Source organism: Tachyglossus aculeatus, chromosome 1 (genome assembly GCF_015852505.1).
Source record: "Tachyglossus aculeatus isolate mTacAcu1 chromosome 1, mTacAcu1.pri, whole genome shotgun sequence".
Lineage (NCBI taxonomy): Eukaryota > Metazoa > Chordata > Mammalia > Monotremata > Tachyglossidae > Tachyglossus > Tachyglossus aculeatus.
The window spans coordinates 109104037-109126025 of NC_052066.1; the positions used below are offsets into that span (position 1 = coordinate 109104037).

Genomic DNA, 21989 nt, shown 5'->3' on the forward strand with positions numbered 1-21989 from the left:
GGCAGGGATGTGTCTACGAACCTGTTTACTATATTTTCCCAAGATCTTAGTACAGTTCTCTGCACACAGTAAAAGCTGAATAAATCCTATTGATTGATTGCCTGGTGCTGTTTCCATTTCAGCCTCTTACTGTTCTGATCTTCTGGAAACCAAGTTCTGTGGTGGAGTCAGGATTTGAACCCATGACCTCTGATTCCAAAGCCCGGGCTCTTTCCACTGAGCCATGCTGCTTCTATTCTATTCTGTGTCTGATGGACCAAGGATAAAAGATGCTCCTGTGTGCCCCAGACCCCATCATTGTTGCTGAGAAAAGCACTGTGGTAACCACTAACTTTCCTCCTGCCACCTAGAAGCAGCATGGCATAGTGGATAGAGCATGAGCCTAGGAGTCAGAAGGTAATGTGTTTTAATGCCCAACTCCACCACTTGTTGAGTCCTGAATCTTGAGCCCTGAGCCCAGAAGAGCGTGTTATTCTACTCCCCTAGCCACAGAACCCTAAAGTTTTGGGTTTTATTTTGTGCATTTGTCGATGTTATGTTGTAATGTTTCAACATTCCTGTTGGGTCTGTCTCCAGTCTCTTCTCCCCGCTTATACTCTTAGATTGTGAGCCTCTCTGAAGGACAGGAGCCATGTCCAATTTTCATCTTGGTATTCTCTTCCAGTGTTTAGTACAGTGGTCTGCACACAGTAAGCACTTAATATGTACTATTATTACTACTCAAGACTGTAAGCTTGTTGTGGGCAGGTAATGTTTCTGTTTATTGTTATATTGCATACTCCCAAGAGCTTAGTACAGTGCTCTGAACACGGTAAGCATTCCATAAATACGATTGACTGACTGACTGCTATTTCAATGTCTGTTTACCCTTCTAATCTGTAAACTCCCTGTGGCCAGGGATAGTGTCAATCTACTCTATTGTATAGTAGTCATTCATTCATTCAATCATATTTATTGAGCACTTACTGTATACAAAGCACTGTACTCTCTTAAGAACTTGGTATTGTGCTCTGCACACGATGAGCACTCAGTAAATACCATCGATCGATTAATAGGTTTTCACAGCATCCTGTCGCTGTGCTTTCACAGTTCAGTCATCAGGAAATAAGAGTTCTGGGTTGAGTGATTCCATGATTTTCCATGACGCTTAAGCAGATTGAATTAAAATAGTTTCCCAGAGGATTGGAATGATATTATCACACCAGGTTCCCAGTAGCTTGTTGATCAATCAATCAATCAATCATATTTATTGAGCACTTTGTCTGTAGCACTGTACTAATTGGGAGAGTTCGATACAACAGAATTAGCGGGCATATTCCCTGTCCATAATGAGTTAAGAGTCCAGAAGAGGAGACAAACATTAATATGAATAAGTAATTTACAATATATAATTTAAAGATATGCACATAACTGCCGTGGTGTTGGGGGTGGGGAGAATATCAAGTGTCCAAAGGTCACAAATTGAAGTGCAAGGATGATACAAGGAGTGCAAGCCGGGGAAAAGGGCATTTAATTGGGGAAGGCCTCTTGGACAAAACGTTACTTTGTTGTTCCCTTGAGCATGGCTGTGTAGGATAGGTTAAGTGAGAGACCACCTAACACACAACCTCCCTTTACTCCATTGGTGATGAGGACAGATCCTCCAATCCTGATGCAGCCTGAAATACCGATGTGGACTAATCTTAGGTTCCAGTGAAACTCCAGGGCAGCCAAACTTGCTAAGCAACTCCGAGTTCCAATGATGTCAGGTGTTTCTGATGGGTCTGCAGACTTGGAGAAGCACCAGAGAATTGTCATCATTATCACTTTTCAGCTTCTTCATAACTCGGGTTTTTATTTACTTATTTTAACAGTGTTTTAATATTTGTACATCTGTCACTCACATTAGAGTATAAGCTCCTTATGGACAGGGAATGTGTCACTTAACTATTCTGTGCTTCCCAGGTGCCTAGTCAGTCAGCCAGATAATTGGATTTTTTGGGCCCTTACTAAGTGCAGAACATTGTACTAAGCATCTGGGAGGGTAAAATACAACAATATAACAGATGCATTCCCTGCCCACAACAAGCTTACAGTCTAGAGGACTGCCTAGTGCAGTGCCCTGCACCAAATAGGTGCTCAATAAATGCTACTACTATCAAATGGCCACACATGGGGATTTCCTGCCGTTACCCTGGTGAACTGTTCCAGGGAAATGAATTGTTTGGGCTAGTTGGAAACTGGCTAGGCCACCTCAGGCCCCACAGCTGGGACTCCCTCCTGAAATCAAAAAAGTTTCTACAACTGCTCCTGATAATGCATCCCAGCATCCCCTGTTAGAAAAACTCTTCGGATGCCATATAAATGACCCCGCTTCTTCCTTTGGCTTAGGCTTTGCTGGGTGTGGCCTAGTGGAAAGAGCACAGGCCTGGGAGTCAGAGGTCCTGGGTTCTACTCCTGGCTGAGCCAAATGGCTGCTGTGTGACCTTGGGCAAGTCACTTAACTTCTCAGTGCCTCAGTTACCTCATCTGTAAAATGGGGATTAAGACTTTGAGCCCTCTGGGGAACAAGGACTGTGTCCAACCCTTGTATCTTGTACCTTGTATCTTGTATCTACCCCTGCACTTAGAATAGTGCTTGGCACATATTAAGCACTTAAGAAACACCATTATTCTTCTTCTTATTATTATTATCATTAATGGTATCTAATGACATTAAATGCTTACAATGTACCAAGCACTGTACTAAGCTCTGGGGTAGAAAAACAATAAAGAGGTTGGACAAAGTCCATATCCCATACAGGGCTCACAGTCTAAGTAGAGGAAGGCCAGGTATTGAATCCCCATTTTACAGATGAGGAAAATGAGGAACAGAGATATTAAATGACTTGCCCAAGGTCACACAGACATGAGTTGTCAGAGCTGGGATTAGAACTCAGGTTCATTCATTCATTCAATTGTACTTTTTGAGCACTTACTGTGCATAGAGCACTATACTAGGTGCTTGGGAGAGTATAATACAACAATAAACAGACACATTCCCTGCCCACAGTGACCTTATAGTCTAGAGTGGGAAGACAGGAATTAATATAAATACATAAATTATAGTATGTACATAAGTGCTGTGGGGCAGGGAGGGGCAAAGAATAAAGGGAACAAGTCAGAGGACACAGAAGGGCATGGGAAAAGAGCAAAGGAGAGGCTTAATCTGGAAAGACCTCTTGGATGAGCTGTGTCTTTAATAAGGCTTTGAAATGGGGGAGAGTAATTGTCTGTCAGATTTGAGGAGGGAGAACATTCCAGGACAGAGGTAGGATGTGGGTGAGGGGTCTGTGGCAAGATAGATAAATGGGAGGCACAATGAGAAGGTTAGCATTAGAAGAGTGAAGTATGTAGGCCGGGTTGTAGTAGAAGAGTAGCAAGGTAAGTTAGGAGGGGGCAAGATGATTGAGAGCTTTAAAGCCAATGTTGAGGAGTTTATGTTTGATGTGGAGGTGGATGGGCAACCACTGGGTTTTTTTTGAGAAGGGGGGAAACTTATCCTGAATGTTTCTGTAGAAAAATGATCCAGGCAGCAGAATGAAGTATGGGCTAGAATCCGGATAGACTGGAGTCTGGGAGATCATCAAGGAGGCTGATGCAGTAATCCAGGTGGGATAGGATGAGTGATGGTATTAACATGGTAGCAGTTTGAATGGAGAGGAAAGGGCAGATTTTAGCAATGTTGTAAAGGTGGGACCTACAGGATTTAGGGATGGATTGACTATGTAGGTTGAATGAGAGAGAGAGGAGTCAAGGATAGAGCCAAGGTTACAGGCTTGTTAGACAGGAAGGATGGTGGGGCTGTCTATAGTGATGGGAAAGTCAGAAAGGGGACAGGGTTTGGGTGGGAAGATGAGAGAGTTGACTGTGGAAACGATAATGGGATCTCAGTGCTCCCCACTGCCAGCAAGATCCTAACCAGAATCCTAAGAACATTGTTGATATTGTTAACCCCACGATCCCAGAAACTCATTGCCATTTTAGGCCACAGAGGACAGTAACATAAATAACTTAGGATTCGAAGGTTTCTCCAGGTAAGAGCAAGACAGACTGAGAACTTATAACACCTTTTGTTCTCCACTTTGCACGATGGTGGAAAATTCTATTTCCTCGATTGATGATTCTGGAAAGACTTGCAGGCACACACAAAAGCCTTAGGCATGCTTAAGGGGTCCTGCAGGAAATTACAGTGAAGCAACCAATTAAAATAGATTAGGTGAGAAGTTCATTACCTACGGCTACAGAGACATTTAGTGCCTTCTCCCTCATAAAATCTGTCAGATGTCCTGGAATAGATCACCCAGATGGGTTCAAAGAACCTTTTAATTAGTTGTCAATAATCACCAGAACTTCCAATAATCTTCGGCTGGCAGTTGACATTTCTCTGTAGATGGCATCTGTGCTCTAGGGAAAGACAGAGGCAGGTGAAGAAGAAATGTGTGTGCTCTGTGTGTGTGTGTGTGTGTGTGTCTGTTGTGTGTGCCCAAAAGATGACCGTAAATCTTCTCAATCTCAAGGCAGTCACTAAGTATGATGAATAAAAAAGGTCAGCTCCATTTTTATTGATGTCTATGGATTGCCCGTCTGTGATTTGGAGCTTTGCTGGTTTTCTGATAGATTAGTTACTTTAAAACTTGGGTTGGAAAATATATGGTGACCATCAGGAATGGACAATTTATGCTTCCCAATTGAACAACAATAAATAAGAATCCACAGCCTTGATACACATTGAGAGTCGGTGACATTGAAATGTCTCTGATTTAGTCAAGCTTTCCTATGTACGGTGGAGGGGAAGGAATCCAGGACTCTGTGGTCATGGCAGAACCCTGGGGAGACCCTCTGTGCAGGCTTGTAGGGGAGGAGGAAGCCAGGATTGGAAGGTAGGACAAATGGGGGCTGCTGGGTTTTGGGTTTGGTCAGAGTTACAGCCCTAACCTCCAGAAAGACTCCCAAAGAACTCTAACCCTTCACATTTACTTTCTGACACAAACCCAAAGGCAAAGTCAGCAGACCCTGGACATTAACAGAGATCATAGCTGAAAAAAAATCTTCTCAGAGGCTGACTACCCTGACCTCCCCTTGTCCCTGGCTCTTTGACAGCAAGACACTGGATTTTTCACCAAAGAAGCACTGAAACTAGCTTTCTGTAGTCCAGATCAGGGGCGACCAGCCTTTTCAGAGCAGTGCAATGGGCACTCAGTCCATTGGTAGGAGGGCGTGAGTTCGGTGCTCTGGGTGCCCAAGGCATTTAGGAGGTAAAGTTGATCCAGACACACACTACTGGTGGGTTCTAGTGAGTTCTACTGATAGCATCTGTGGAACCCTCAGGAAATGGGAAAGTTGGAATAAAGAGAATTATAATTTCTTTACCCTAGCACTCCCCTGAACCCAGTCCTGGGAAACTTGATCTTAACTCTTAATGGAATTACTCAATGGCAAGATGGAGAAGTTGGCAGAATGTGAAATTGTCCAAAGTCATGGCAGGTGATGCTTCCCAATTCTGTTCAAGGATGCTAAAATTTGGGAGAAATTTCCAAGTTTTACTTTGGAAATCAGTTCATTCATTCAATCATATTTATTGGGCATTTACTGTGTGCAGAGCACTGTACTAAGTGCTTGGAAAGTACAGTTTGGCAACAGATAGAGACAGTCCCTACCCAACAACAAGCTCGCAGTCTAGAAGGGAGAGACAGACAGCAAAACAAAACAAGTAGACTGGCATCAATAGCATCAAAAATGGATAAATGGAATTATAGATATATACACATCATTAATAAAATAAATAGAGTAATAAATATGTACAAATATACACAAGTGCTGTGGGGCAGGGAAGGGGTTAGAGCAGCAGAAGAGAGTAGGGGCAATGAGGAGGGGAGGAGGAGCAGAGGAAAAGGTAGGCTCACTCTGTGGAGGCCTCTTGGAGGAGGTGAGCTCTCAGTAGGGCTTTGAAGAAGGGAAGAGAGCTAGTTTGCCGGATGTGAGCAGGGAGGAGATTCCAGGCCAGAGATAGGACGTGGCCCAGGGGTTGATTGCAAGACAGGCGAGAATGAGGCACAGTGAGGAGGTGAGCGGCAGAGGAGCGGAATGTGCAGGCTGGGCTGTAGAAGGAGAGAATGGAGGTGAGGTGGTAGGAGGCACATGATGGAAAGCTTTGAAGCCAATAGGGAGGAGTTTTTGCTTCATGCAAAGGTTGATAGGCAACCACTGGAGATTTTTGAGGAGGGGAGTGACATGGCCAGAGTGTAGAAAGAATCCGGGCAGCAGAGTCATGGATAGACTGAAGCGGGGAGAGAGAGGAAGATGGGAGATCAGAAAGGAGGCTGATGTAGTAATCCAGCTGGGATAGAGATTGTACCAACAAGGTAGCGGTTTGGATGGAGAAACTCCTCACCCTCAGCTTCAAGGGTCTCCACCACCTCGCCCCTTCCTACCTCACCTCCCTTCTCTCCTTCTACAGCCCAGCCCGCACCCTCCGCTCCTCTGCCGCTAATCTCCTCACTGTGCCTCGTTCTCGCCTGTCCTGCAGTCGACCCCCGGCCCACGTCATCCCCCTGGCCTGGAATGCCCTCCGTCCCAACATCTGCCAAGCTAGCTCTCTTCCTCCCTTCAAGGCCCTACTGAGAGCTAACCTCCTCCAGGAGGCCTTTCCAGACTGAGCCCCCTCCTTCCTCTCCCTCTCGTCCCCCTCTCCATCCCCCGTCTTACCTCCTTCCCTTCCCCACAGCACCTGTATATATGTATATATGTTTGTACATATTTATTACTCTATTTATTTATTTATTTTACTTGTACATATCTATTCTATTTATTTTATTTTGTTAATATGTTTGGTTTTGTTCTCTGTCTCCCCCTTCTAGACTGTGAGCCCACTTTTGGGTAGGGACTGTCTCTATATGCTGCCAACTTGTACTTCCCAAATGCTTAGTACAGTGCTCTGCACACAGTAAGCGCTCAATAAATATGATTGATTGATTGATTAAGAAGGGCGGATCTTGGCGATGTTGTGAAGGTGAGACTGGCAGGTTTTTGTGATGGATTGGATATGTGGGGTGAATTAGAGAGCAGGGTCAAGGATGACACAAGGGTTGTGGGCTTGGGAGACGGGAAGGATGGTAGCCCCTTCCACAGTGACAGGAATGTCAGGAAGACCTTAAACATTTCTCTAATTTTTTTCACTCTCCAGCTTTGTTTTTCCTGTGAACTCGAACTGGGCAGCATGGGCTAATGTCTTTCCAAATCCAGGGGATTAATTCCTGGAATAGGCAGGTATACACATTAGAAGCCAAGTTCCAGTCTATCTATTAGGACTTCGCTTATCAGAGACAAAATTATACGTGAATTGCTGCTACTGGAGCAGAGCGTGGGGGTGGTTTGTGTTGGGGGCAAGGGAGAGGATATGACTGAAAGATGAAAGGAAAATAGCTAGTGGAGAGTTTTGAATCTAGTAGCCTGGAGTTTCTGTTTTAGGTGGACAGAGAAGGGAAGCCTTTTGAGGTTGGGGAGGAAGGGAGGTGACATATTATGAATGGCATTTTGGAAAAATGATCTGGACAACCTACTGTAGGATAGGTTGAAAAGGGGAGAGGCTGGAAGCATGGAGACCAAGAAGAAGACTGTTCTAGTAATCCAGCTGAAAGATGACAAGGGCTTGGACCAGATAAGAATAGTAAGGATGGAGAGAAAGGGGTAAATCTGTGAAAGACTGTGGAGGAAAAATCTAGAAGAATCTAGAGACAGACTGAATGGGAGAGGTAAAAGACATAGATGAGTCAAAGATGACATCTTGTGAGCTTTAAGGCAGGGAGGATAGGGAAGTTAAGACGAGGAATGTAGTTAGGAGGGGAGATGAGGAGTACAGTTTTTGCTATATTGAGACTAATGGGCTGGCAGGTTATCCAGGGGGATGATATCTTGCAGACTGGAGGAAATTCAAGACTATAAAGCAGGTGATAAGGCAGAGATGGGGAAAGAGATTTGGTGGTAACTGAGGTCATGTGAATGTAGAGTAGAGGAGTCAGAAAAGAGCCTTGTAGGACATTCAGAGTGGAAAGATGAGGCAAGAAGGAAACCCACTAGAGGAGACTGAGAAGGAAAGGTCAGAGAGGGAGGAAGAAAACCAGGAGAGATTTGTATCAGTTTTGCAAAAGCCAGAGAGAGTTTCTAAGAGAAGAGAGTGGCTGTGATAGGCTTATGAGAGGTTGAGGAGGATGAAGACAAAGAGTGTTTTAGATTTAGCCAAAAGGCAGACATTACTGTAAATGAATTAATTTGTGAGAGCAGGAGTCAATTTACTGTGGGAAATGGCTTCAACTCCTATTCTAACAGGGGCTCTATTTGGGGAGTAGAAAATAGTGAAACAAACAAAATAAGCTAGTTTTTTTTTTCAGAAAAGTAACATACAAAACTCGTATTCTAAATCAATCAGTTGTATTTATTGAGCATTTTGAGCAGAGCACTGTACTAAGAATTTAGGAGAATACAATAGAAATAGACATGATTCCTGCCCTCAAGGAGCTGGCTGCTTAGTTGGAGAGATAGACACAAGTTACAGGTAGGAGAAAGCAACAGAAATTAAAGATATGGTGTTTATTGCTGTTGACCTTCTCAGGGTCACACCTGGAGAGTTTTCAGTACTCTACCAGTCTTGACTACGGGAAGGAGAGTCAAGAAGAGGTAGACCCATTCCAGTCCTAGCTTGGCCAGTGGCTAGAAAAGGGAAGGCAATCTGCTACAAGTCAAAACTCACCTGGGCTGGGCAGCAGCAGCGTGAGAGAGAGTTGAGGGTGGAGATTCAAGTTTACTTCATGGAAGGAGGCAATGGTAAACCACTTCCATATTTTTATCAAGAAAACTCTAAGGATACACTACTAGAACAATTGCAGATGGAGGTGGGGCTTTCTTGTAGAGATGTGTCCATGGTGTCGCTATGGGTCGGTGGTGACTTGACAGCATAAAACAAGCTAATTTCTGTTAGAGAAGGCTGGAGTGAGTACCCAAATCCTCTAGACTGTAAGCTTGTTGTGGACAGAGAATATGTCAACCAGCTCTGTTGTATTATACTCTCCCAAGAGCTTAGTATAGTTCTCTGCAAACAGTGCTCTATAAATACCATTGATTGATTGCTCATGTGACAGGAAGTGCTGAAGTCATCATAGGGGAGGAAATAAGGTGGGGAAATGAGAGATTAGTCAGAGTTCCCTTGACAGCTCAGCTGGTAGAGCTGAGGACTGTACCATTCTTCCCTTACTTAGGACACAGAGATCCTTAGGTTGCTTGTTCAATTCCAGCTCGAGGGAAGTTTCATCTTTTTCGTAGAGAAGCAGCGTGGCTTGGGATTCAGAGGACATGGCTCCACCACTTACCAGCTGTGTGACTTTGGGCAAGTTACTTAACTTCTCTGTGCCTCAGTGACCTCATCTGTAAAATGGGGATTAAGATTGCGAGCCACACATAGGACAACCTGATCACCTTGTATCCCCCCAGTGCTTAGAACAGTGCTTTGCACATAGTAAGCGCTTAACAAATACCATCGTTATTATTATTATAGAAGGCTTCCTGGAGAAGAGGTGATTTTAGAAGGGCTTTGTAGATGGGGAGAACAGAGGTCTGCAGGATTTAAAGGAGGAGAGAATTCGAGACAGAAGAGGGGTTGGTGGCAAGAGAGACAAGAATGAGGTGCAGTGAGTAGATTGACTTTGAGAGGAGTGCAGCAGGCAATCTGGGGGGTAGTGGGAGAGGAGTGAGGGAATGCAGGGAGGTAAATGGAAATACAAGCAACATAAGCTCATGGAACCAGAACAAGACAAGCGCTTAGTGCAAATGAAATTCCTTCCTCTCTCTCTTCTCCCTCACCTCCTCTTCCCCAGGAGGCACTCCCAATCAAAAGGGAGGCAGGACTTCAAACAAAAGTATGGAGGATCTGGGAGGGGCATTCTGGACACACAAGTCATGTCACCCTCCTGGAAAAGAGGTGCCACCTCCCTGTTTCCCTGCCCATTGCCAGCTGGAGCTTGTGAGTGAATCTGCAGATAAAAATGCAAGTAATAACTTGATATCTCAGCATGCCTAGGCCTGAGGCCAGCATAGATTCTTGGTCCTTTTGGTAACTTGGTTTTATTGTTTTTATTGCACTTATAGTATGGTCTGTAAATAAGAAGTTGAAGTCCTGAATTAAAGGCTTGGAATGAATTGCAGGTGACTCACAATGTGCTGTGTCTGCAGGTGGATAGAGATGTAAAACCAGTCACCATCAGTTAGGATAGGTGCAGTTCATATAAGTTAATAATAATAATAATGATAATAATGAGAATGACAATGTTTTTGTAAAGTACATACTATGTGCCAAGTACTGAGGTAGATGATCAGTTATTAAACAAAGCCCTAATTCCACATGGGGCTCACAGTCTCAACAGGAGGAAGGAGAGTTATTAAATCACCATGTCAGAAATGAAGAAACTGGGCCCCAGAGTAGTTCAGTAACTTGTCCAAGGTCACACAGCAGGTAGTGGCAGAGCTAGATTTAGAATCCAGGTCTTTTGACTTCCAGGCCCATGCTCTTAAAACTAGACCATAATGCTTCTTTGATGGCTGCTCCCTCCACCAACACCCCCACTTCTAACCCCCATAATACAGCCATTCCAAAGGCTTAACATGGTTTCTCCCACTTCTCACTGATACCCCTAATTTCTGCCCTTGTTCTGAACCCAACTTCAGCTAACTCCAGTTCTCTAGAACTAGAGAAGCAGTGGGCCCAGAGGATATAGCATAGGTATGAGAGTCAGAAGGACCTGGGTTCTAATTCCAGCTCCACTACTTGTCTGCTGTGTGACCACAGACAAGTCACTTAACTTCTCTATGTCTCAGTTACCTCATCTGTAACATGGGGATTAAGACTGTGAGCCCCATGTGAGATACGGACTGTGTCTGACCTGATTAGCTTGTATCTAGCCCAGAGCTTAGTACAGTGCCTGGCACAAGTTAAATGATTAAACTTTTGGTGGGCAGGGAATATGTCTACCAACTCTGTTATATTCTGCTCTTCCAAATGCTTACTACAGTGCTCAGCACACAGTATGCACTCAGTAAATACGATTGATTGATGAACAAATACCATAAAAAACAAACCCCCCAAAATTCCCAATGCTGCCTGGATCTGCCCCACTGCCTGCTCATTCCTTCTTGCTCCTCCCTCTACCTCCTTCAGGACTATAAATAGCTACTGTATCCTGAGCTGTCCTCTGAGGTGGAGGCGTTTGAAAATGCCGATGATGTGAGATTGCCTCTATGAGTGCTAGTACTGTTGAGAGACAATCCTCAAAGTCTCCCTATGAGGTAGGAAGAGAGGAGAATTACTATTTCCACTTCATAGCAGGGAGACCACAGCCTAGGGAGGTTCAATAACTTTGCCCCATCACACAGCTACGGCAGAACTTAAGTCCCTGCCTCTCTGACCTTTCTCCTGCCTCTCTCACAAATAGGGCAAAGCAAAATCACTCACCTTGGAGTTTCCCCTCATGCTACAACCCCATGAAATTACAGTGGAAGTGGTTATTTCTGATAAAAACCCTTATTTTTCTAGTTTTCAGAAAACAGTATGGGCAGCAAAATCACCCTCTTGTGCAAAATGCTAGTTCTCTCTCTGAGAAAATGCCAGAAATCATACAAATAATTAATGACATGCTTAGATACAGAGTTCTGCACCAGCAACATTCTCTAGATGGGAAAAGCTGTGTAGTTGTTCATTATGTTATAGCTGCACAACTACATCAAGTGCTTTTGTTCAGCAGGGAAAGCAAAACCTCATTTCATTTCAGGCAGGAAAGAGATCAGCAAGGATGTCTCAGAGAGGGTTAGCGGTAATCAGCACTGTCTTCCGGGATATTGGCCTTGCTCTCAGGGTTCTCCCAAAATGAAGCCCACTCACATTTTCTTCTTTCTTCAGCTTTTGGGAAGGGATCATGTCCACCAACTCTATTATACAAGAATTGTACCTATGACATAGTTGGTCTCTCTCTCACTCTGTGTGTGTGTGTGTGTGTGTGTTGTGTGTGTATATTTTTAATGGTATTTGTTAAGCACTTGCTATCATCATCATCATCAATCGTATTTATTGAGCGCTTACTATGTGCAGAGCACTGTATTAAGTGCTTGGGAAGTACCAATTGGCAACATATAGAGACAGTCCCTACCCAACAGTGGGCTCACAGTCTAAAAGGGGGAGACAGAGAACAAAACCAATCATACTAACAAAATAAAATAAATAGAATAGATATGTACAAATAAAATAAATAAATAAATAAATAGAGTAATAAATATGTACAAACATATATACATATATACAGGTGCTGTGGGGAAGGGAAGGAGGTAAGATGGGGGGGATCTTGCTATGTGCCAGGCACTGTACTAAGTGCTGGAGTAGGTGCAGCTTGCTCAGGTTAGACATAGTCCATGTCCCACGTAGGGCTCACAACCTTAATCCCCATTTTACAGATGAGGTAACTGAGGCACAGAGAAGTTAAGTGACCTCTCCAAGGTCACACAACAGGTAAGTGGCAGATCTGGGATTAGAATCCAGGGAAGCAGTATGACCCAGTGGTTAGAGCATGGGGCTGGGAGTCAGGGGGACCTGGGTTATAATTCCCAGTCTACCACTTGTCTGCACTGCTCGTAGTAAATGCTTAACAAATACCATAAACCCCACCCTCACCCCCCGGCAAAAAACCTAGGTTCTCTGATTATCAGGCATATGCCCTTTCCATTAGGCCACACTTCTTCCATGTATATGTTCTATCTATCTATCTATCTATCTATCTATCTATCTATCTATCTATCTATCTATATCTATCTATCTATCTATCTGTACATAGAGGGAGATTTATAAGTGTGGTGTGTTGTATATATGCACATAAATAAGAAATATATACATTTCTGTGTAGATCTAATTATCTCTAAGAATGCCTCATCTCTAACCTCACCATTCCTGTCTTACTCTAGTCTGACTACACCTTTCTTACCTGCCATCTCCTCCACACCTCCTGATTCTCAAATTTGTCCTTAGCCTAGGCAAGCCCAGGCTATTTCCCTCTTTTTTATGGACTCTCTCTCATCCCTTCTATCCATAGATGAGAAATTACACCGCCTCAACTCCACCCTGTCCGCTAACCTTAACTCCCTCGCACCCTGTCCCTTCGACACTCTAGGACCCCCAGCTCTGGATCACTGCCACAATCCAATTCCTCAGCTCTTATGACCATACAGCTGAATGTAACATGTGGAAATTTAGGCTCTGCCACTATAAATTCAGAATGTCAGACTATAACTCAGCTCTCTGCTCAACCATTCTTCTATTCCTCCCTCACTTCCTCATACACCCACAACCTCCATCAACTTTTACAGGCCTTCAACTTCCTCCTGAAGCTCCCAACCACCCACCAACCTCCCTCCTTCCCGATGATGTTGAACATCTGCTTAGTTGTTAAATTTGCATCCATCGAACTTGAACTTCCCCAAATTTCCCCATAACCCCAACACCTTACTGCTTCTTCCTCTTCCTCCTTCGTCCCAGCTGTTTCTTAAGAGTAGGTCTTCCTTTCCTCTAATAATAATAATAATGGCATTTATTAAGCACTTACTATGTGCAAAGCACTGTTCTAAGCGCTGGGGAAGTTACAAGGTAATCAGGTTGTCCCATGGGGGGCTCACAGTCTTAATCCCCATTTTACAGATGAAGTAACTGAGGCACAGAGAAGTTAAGTGACTTGCCCAAAGGCACACAGCTGACAATTGGTGGAGACAGGATTTGAACCCATGACCTCTGACTCCAAAGCCCGTGCTCTTTTTCACTGAGCCACGCAACTTCTCTACCTTCCCCTCCTCTCACCTCTCCTCCAACTCTCTTTTCAACCCTTTGAGATTTTGGCTTTCAGTTTCTTCACTCCACCAAGATTTCACTCTATAAAGTGACCACTGATCTCCTTATAGCCAAGTCCAAAAGGGCTTTACTCCATCCTGATCCTCCATGACTTCTCTGCTGCTTTTAATCCCATCGACCACTTCCTCTTTCTGGAAATACTATCAAGCCTCAACCATTTACTCGTTCATTCAATTCATTCATTCAACTGTATTTATTGAGCACTTACTGTGTGCAGAGCACTGTATTAACTGCTTGGAAAGTAAAATTCAGCGACAAATAGAGGTAATCCCTGTCCAACAATGGGCTCACAGTCTAGAATAGGGGAGAGAGACATCAAAACAAGTAAACAGACAATAGAAATAAATAGAATTGTAGATATATACCCACAATTAATAAAATAAATAGAATAAAAAATATGTACATATATATACACAAGTGTGTGGGGTGGGGAGCGGGGTAGAGCAGAGGGAGTGAGTCACGGCAATGGGGAGGGGAGGAGGAGCAGAGGAAAATGGGGGCTTAGGCTGGAAGCTTAGTCTGGGAAGGCCTCCTGGAGGAGGTGAAATTTCTGTAGGGCTTTGAAAGGGGGGAAGTGTGCTAGTTTGTTGGATTTGAGGAGGGTGGGCATTCCAGACCAGAGGTAGGACATGGGCCAGGGGTCGATGGTGGGACAGGCGAGAACGAAGCACAGTGAGGAGGTTAGCAGCAGAGAAGCAGAGTGTGCCGGCTGGGCTGTAGAAGAAGAGAAAGGAGGTGAGGTAAGAACGTGCAAGGTGATGGAGAGCTTTGAAGCCAATAGTGAGGAGCTTTTGCTTGATATGGAGGTTGATAGGCAATCATTAGAGATTTTTGAGGATGGGGATGACATGCTCAGAGCATTTCTGTAGAAAGATAATCCAGGCAGCAGAGTGAAGTATAGACTGAAGTGGGGAGAGACAGGATGATGGGATATCAGAAAGAATGCTGATGCAGTAATCCAGTTGGGATATGATGAGTGATGGTATTAACAAGGTAGCTATTTGGATGGAGAGGAAAGGGCAAATCTTGGATATGTTGTGAAGGTGAGACTGGCAGGTTTTGGTGATGGATTGAATATGTGGGATGAATGAGAGAGCGAAGCTAAGGATAACACCAAGTTTGCAGGCTTGTGAGACAACCCCATTCTTCTCCTATCTCAATAACCTCTCCTTCTCGGTTTCATTCTCTGGCTCTTTTACCTCTTCTCCTCTAACTGTGGTGACACCCCAAAGCTCTATTTGACTTCTCCCAAGTGTTTAGTACAGTGCTTTGCACATGGTAAGCACTCAATAAATGCAACTGAATGAATGAATGAATGACCTACAATTCATCTCCTCTATCTTCCAGGCTGTCTCCACTTGGATGTCCCACTAGCACCTCAGCCTCATCATGAGTAGAACAGAATTCCTCACCTTTCCTCCTAAACACATATCCCCTCCTAATTTTCCCATCTCTTTCAGTCTATAGCACTAGCATGGCCTAGTGGAAAGAGCATGGCCTCGGAGTCAGAGAACCTGGATTCTAATCCAGGCCTCTCCACATGTCTGCTGTGTCACCTTGGGCAAGTCATTTAACTTCTCTGTGCCTCAGCTACCTCATCAGTAAAATGGGGACTAAGATTATGAGCCTTATGTGGGACAGGGTTTGTGTCCAACCTGATTACTACGTATCTACCCAGCACTTAGAACAGTGCCTGAATAAGCTCATAAGTGTTTAACTAATACCTTAAAAACCATAAAAAACCTGAACATCCAGATGTCCTAAACCTAAACTGGGATCCTCTTTGATCCCTTCCTATGCCTTGTGTATGTCTAGGGTCATAGCAATAGTTCTCCCTGTGTTCTTCTCTTCCAGGTACAAGGCTCACCACCCCTCACCACAAGATAGGGGAGAGTCTTGGTCTCCAATTCCCTTGTCTCATTACTTTTTTTTCTAATCCTTCTCTCTGATTCAGCTACAAAATTACACTTACTTCAGTGAGGGGCACCACAGAGTGGCTCTCCTGGCTTCCTTCTTCCTCAGAGGAACTGGGCTTCATAGCAAGTCACTTAATTTCTCTGTTCCTCAGTTTCCTCATCTGTGAAATGAGAGTACAATATTTGTACTCTCTCCCTCTTTGGGCCCCATGTTGGACAGGAACCATGCAGTGTCTGATTATTTTGTATCTACCCCAGAATCTAACACAGTGTTTAGCACATAGTAAGTGCAATCAGATATTATCATAATTATTGTTGTTATTATCATCATTTCTATTACTATTATGTGGCTGACCAGGCTCCATCCCAAAACATGCCAGTTTTTGTGCTCACCAGCTTGGCCACTGACCCCATCTGACCAGAGGGAGTCACTTCTTTTCAGATAATGCTATCGACACTTGCAGTGTGAAGAAGGAAGGAATCATTAGGCAGGTGTCTCAGTTCCAGGCAGGTAGAAAGGAAACTGGGCTTGAGTAATTGCGCTCCATTAAATTGTCCTTCCTGTGTCCATTTGGATAGACAAGGGCCAGGCTAGGTAGAACATTGGGTTAGTCACTTGTCTCAGGGGTCCCTCGCCCTCTGGGGGCTTCCCAGAAAGACATACTTGCTCCCATCTGCCTGAGTACTAGAGATGCCATCGAAACCACTTGCATGGAGCTCACGGAGCAAAGAAGGCCATTTAAATCTGTCATGATTTTTACATCTATGATACTCATAGCCAAGGCTGACAGGATTGCATTTGCAGTGATTTCAGACTTCAGGGATTCCTACCAACAATGGTGACACTTCTGAATTTGGAGTGTGGCTCTGAAGAGGTATGTGAAGAAAAATGAGGACATTAGGTTGCCTAAACATTAGTTTTAGGGAGAGCTACAATGAGGTCCCCTCTCAGGGTCACACCTGGAGAGTTTCCAGAACTCTACCAGTCTCGACTACGGGAGGGTGAGTCAAGCAGGGGCCTGTCCATTCTATTCCATTCCTAGCTTGGGCAATGGCTAGCAAGTGGAAGGCAATCTGCTACTAGTCAAAACTCACCTGTGCTGGGCAGCAGCAGCATGGGAGAGAGTTGAGGGTGGAGACTCAAGTTTACTGTGTGGAAGGAGGCAGTGGTAAACCACTTCCATATTTTTACCAATTAAACTCTATGGATACAGTACCAGAGTAGCTGCTGATGGAGGCAGGGTGTTCTGGGAGAGATGTGTCCGTGGCATCACTATGGGTTAGAGATGACTCAACGGCAGAAGACAAGACAAGGCAATGAGGTAAATGTGAACAGGGTGGTCAGAAGAATGACTTTAAATATGCAATGAAGCAAATCTGTCATAGCGGTGACAGGCTGGAAGACATTGGCAGAAGACAGGTCAGCCTGGCTTGCAGTAAGCAGAAATGGGGTGTGACTTTCTTGAGGCAGAGGCTTCGGGAAGATAGTAACACCAAGAAGGTGAAACTAAAATAGTACCAGGCAATGTGTGTAACAGAGGCAGCTGAGCTTCATGAAACAAACTGCACTACACTCAGTAGTCGTACATTGGTCTCCTCAGCCATACCTGACAACACTGATAAAAATCTCACTCTCAGAAGAGATTCCTCCTCCCATTTAGACTGCAAGCCCCTGTAGGACCTGATTATCTTGTATCTGCCCCAGAGCTTAGTAGAGTGCTTGGCCCATAGTAAGTGCTAACAAATGCTTCCATTATTTACTTATCAGGACACACATCTGAGAGGTAGCTATAAGGCAGAAGTGCCGTCTCCAGTAGGCTCTGTTGATCCTGCTGACCTGGGGGCAAATCCGGGGAGGGACAAAGGCTCAATTTTTTAGGAGCAAAAAACCCCCCAAATAACTAGCTAAGAACACTTCTGATCACTGCCCAAAGTTCCCGAACACATTTTCCCATTGTGGTTTGCTATGAGTGCAAGCCTACAACTGAGATGGTAGGATTATTACTACAACCTCAGTGGACAGAGTGAGTATGTCACAAGAATAGGGGAGGTATTTAAGGGAGATGGAGGCTTTATTTTCTAATACCAAGGGATGGGAGAATCAGGATGATTGGCCCTCAGTGTGATCAGTGAGTAACAATAAACAGCAATGGAGAAAGATACAGTGCGGCTGACTTCCTGTCGCTGCCTTCCTATGACATGGACAATTCCTAGGCTAAGTGGGAGGAAGGGTGTGGGCTGGATACATTTCTAGAGTAGATTTTTGTAATTAATAACATTTTGATGACTAACAAACCAAGGGATGACAACAAGAGAAGCAACATTGCCTAGTGGGTAGAGCACAGGCCTAGGAGTCAGAAGGACTTGAGTTCTAATCCCAGATCTGCCACTTGTCAGTCATGTGACCTCGGACAAGTCACTTAACTTCTCTGTGTCTCAGTTAACTCATTTCTAAAATGGGGGACTGTGAGCACCGTGTAGTCCACCTGATTAACTTGTATCTACCTCAGCGCTTAGTACAGTGCCTGGCCCATAGTAAGCACTTAACCAATACCAAAAATAAAAATAGAAAATCTTAGAACCCCTGGATTCTAAGATGACAACTCCATCCAGGGTTGTTCCTATGCAAAAGGTGAGACTGTTACTTGGCTAGATTACTCATTAGTGCTTACTATGTACCAAACACTGAGGTGAACATAGGAAAGCTCATTGTGGTCAGGGGATGTATCTGTTCATTGTTACAGTGTACTCTCCCAAGCTCTTAGTACGGTCCTCTGTACACGGTAAGCTCTCAATAAATGTGATTGAATGAATGAATGAATGAATGAATGAAAGCAGATCAGACAAAGTCCTCATCCCACTTGGGGCCCACGTTTGGCTTAGTGGCAAGATTCCTGGCTTGGGAGTCAGAAGGTCACTGGTTCTAATCCCAGCTCTGCCACTTGTCTGCCTTGGGAAATCCACTTAACTTCTCTGTGCCTCAGGTACCTCATCTGTAAAATGGGGATTAAAGACTGTGAGCCCCAAATGAATTACCTTGTATCTGTCTCAGTGCTTAGAACAGTGATTGGCACATAGTAAATGCTTAGCAAATACCATCATTATCATTATAATTTAGGAATAAGAACTAAGAAGAACTCTGAGTGGTAAGCTGAGAAGGTAGCATCTTTCTGAAGATTTCCTCTCCAGGATGGCTCCAGGGTGGGTATGGCCAAAACTGGATCAGCCAGAGGTGAAGTTCCCAACCATTCAAGTGAAATCATCCCAGAAGCGGGGCATTGCAGCCTTGGGAAGGGCAGGGTGTATGGTTCCACTCAAGACGTTACAACCCATGACCCAGTGACAGGACAGATAGGGTCTTTGTGGACCCTGCCTCTGCTCTTGCAATTCTCCCTCCATCCCTCTAGTCCTTCCTTTCTCCTTGACCCTCCCCAGCCTGAGCTTTTTCCCAGGTACCACATCTCAACATTCATCTGAAATCACTGTGCAAAGAAGCATGATGTCCCCTTATGTCCCTCCCATGAAAACACTCAGCCACTTGCTCTGGGCCCTTAGAATTCCATCTTGCAGCCCCAGCACTTAGAACAAGTTAATCAGGTTGGAAACGGTCCCCATCCCACTTGGGGGTTGGAGTCTTAATCCCCATTTTGCAGATGAGGGAACTGAGGCACAGAGAAGTGAAGTGACTTGCTCAAGGTCACACAGCAGACACGTGGAGGAGCCGGGGTTAGAACCCATGACCTTCTGGCTCCCAGGCCCGTTCGCTGTCCGCTTTGCCATGCTGCTTCCTATGGTAGTGAATGCTTGGGTTTATAAGCTCCTAGGGGAGGGGATGTGTCTCCCAACTCTATTGTATTCTCCCAAGTACTCAGTACAGTCCTCTGCACACAGTAAGCGCTCAGTATATCCCACCAATTGATTGGGAGGTACAATCCAAGAGAATTGATAGACACGTTCCATGCCCACCTTGGCTTGGACCCCCTCCCCCAAGCTCCTTGGAGGGAACACAGTTGGCAGCTAACTGCGGGGGTCCCGGGAATGGCCGGGCTGTCCTGGCGCCTGTGTCCGGGATGCAGAGGGAGAGTTAAATAATAATAAATAATGATGACACTTGTTAAGCACTTACTATGTGCAAAGCACTGTTCTAAGCGCTAGGGTGGATACGAGGTAATCAGGTTGTCCCACATGGGGCTCACAGTCTTAATCCCCATTTTACAGATGAGGTAACAGGCTCAGAGAAGTTAAGTGACTTGTGCAAGGTCACACAGCAGACATGTGGTGGAGGTGGAATTCGAACCCATGACCTGTGACTCTAAAGCCCATGCTCTTTCCACTGAGCCACGCTGCTTCTCTGAGTTAGAGAAGGAACCATCCCCCCAGCCCTACATCCTTCCCCTCCCCACAGCACCTATATATATGTTTGTACAGATTTATTACTCTATTTGTTTTACTTGTGAATATTTACTATTCTATTTTATTTTGTTAATATGTTTTGTTTTGTTTTGCTGTCTGTCTCCCCCTTCTAGACTGTGAGCCCGTTGCTGGGTAGGGACCGTCTCTATTTGTTGCCAACTTGTACTTCCCAAGAGCTTAGTACAGTGCTCTGTACACAGTAGTCGCTCAATAAATATGATTGAATGAATGAATGAATGAATGAAACCCTGTTGCTGATCTGCCGCTCCTCCCCTCCCGCCCGCCACCCCCCCCTCCATCCCGTGGGCCTCCCCCGACTTGGGAGTCAGAAGGTCATGGGTTCTAATCCCAGATCTGCCACTTGTCTGCTGTGTGGACTTGGGCGAGTCACTTCACTTCTCTGGACCTCAGTTCCCTCATCTGGAAAATGGGGATTAAGACTGTGAGCCCCAAGTGGGACAACCGATGACCTTGTCTCTGCCCCGGCGCTTAGAACGGTGCTGGGCACCTAGTAAGCGCTTAATAAATACCATCCTCATCATCCGGGGCGGGGGTCGGTGGCTGGGGTCGGGGTGCGGGGTGGGTGGAGCCGGGGCGGGGAAGGAGCTGGGGTGGGGGCGGAGCCGGGGGCGTCCGCCTGGGGCCGGGAGGAGGGGGCGTCGTCCGTCCCCTTGCCCGTGGCGCCCCGTCCTCCCCGGGCCCAGCGTGCCCCGGCCCCCGGGGTCCCGGCGCGGGTGCGGCTCGGCGGGCGGCCACCGGCAGCACCTCAGAGCCGGCCGGGACCGCTTTCCTGCTTTCCTGCTTTCCTGATTTCCCCGTTTCCCGGACTCCCGACCCCATCTCCCTTCCTCTCGCTCTCCGGCGGCCGGAGATGTCGGCAGCGGACGGAGGTGGGTCCGGGGCTGCGGGGACCGGAGGGACCGGAGGGGGCAGAGAGGGCTGGAATGCCGCCGAGCCCCGACATTTGGTTCGGGGAAAGGGGCAGGAGATGGGGCTTCCTCTCCCCTGCTGCCCCGGCTTCGGGGGAGCTCCGAGGTGCTCTCCGGGGGCTCGGAGATGCTCTGAAGGATGCTGGGAGATGCACTCTGGGGTGCTGGGACATACTCTCTGGATGCTAGGAGATGCTCTCTGGGGTGCTCAGAGATGCTCTCCGGGGTGCTCGGAGATGCTCTCTGAGGTGCTGGGAGATGGTCTCCGGGGTGCTCGGAGATGCTCTCTGGGGTGCTCGGATATGCTCTGAAGGATGCTGGGAGATGATCTCTGGGGTGCTCAGAGATGCTCTCCGGGGTGTTCGGAGATGCTCTCCGGGGTGCTCGGAGATGCTCTGTGAGGTGCTCGGAGAGACTCTCCGGGGTGCTGGGAAATGCTCTCCGAGGTGCACAGAGATGCTCTCCGGGATGCTCGGAGATGCTCTCTGAGGTGCTGGGAGATCGTCTCCGGGGTGCTCGGAGATGCTCTCTGGGGTGCTCGGAGATACTCTCTGGAGTGCTCAGAGATGCTCTCCAGGGGTGCTCAGAGGTGCTCTCCGGGGTGCTCGGAGATGCTCTCTAGGGTGCTGGGAGATGGTCTCCGGGGTGCTCGGAGATGCTCTCTGGGGTGCTCGGAGATACTCTCTGGAGTGCTCAGAGATGTTCTCCGGGGTGCTCAGACATGCTCTCCGGGGTGCTCAGACATGCTCTCCGGGGTGCTCGGAGGTGCTCTCCGGGGTG

General features: G+C 46.0%; 1 protein-coding gene and 1 non-coding gene across 2 annotated transcripts in view; both read left to right on the top strand.

The window, feature by feature from the left end:
* The first annotated feature begins 8619 nt into the window (after positions 1-8619).
* Positions 8620-8757, top strand: LOC119934375. The gene has a single exon (XR_005452921.1). It is a non-coding gene; the product is annotated as a small nucleolar RNA SNORA7 (small nucleolar RNA).
* A 12244-nt stretch (positions 8758-21001) lies between these two features.
* SYNDIG1 (synapse differentiation inducing 1) overlaps positions 21002-21989 on the top strand; it is an 88338-nt gene continuing 87350 nt past the window's right edge. Inside the window, exon 1 of the mRNA XM_038749589.1 lies at positions 21002-21170. The gene's annotated coding sequence lies outside the window, so the exon portion shown is untranslated. The remainder of the gene's footprint in view (positions 21171-21989) is intronic.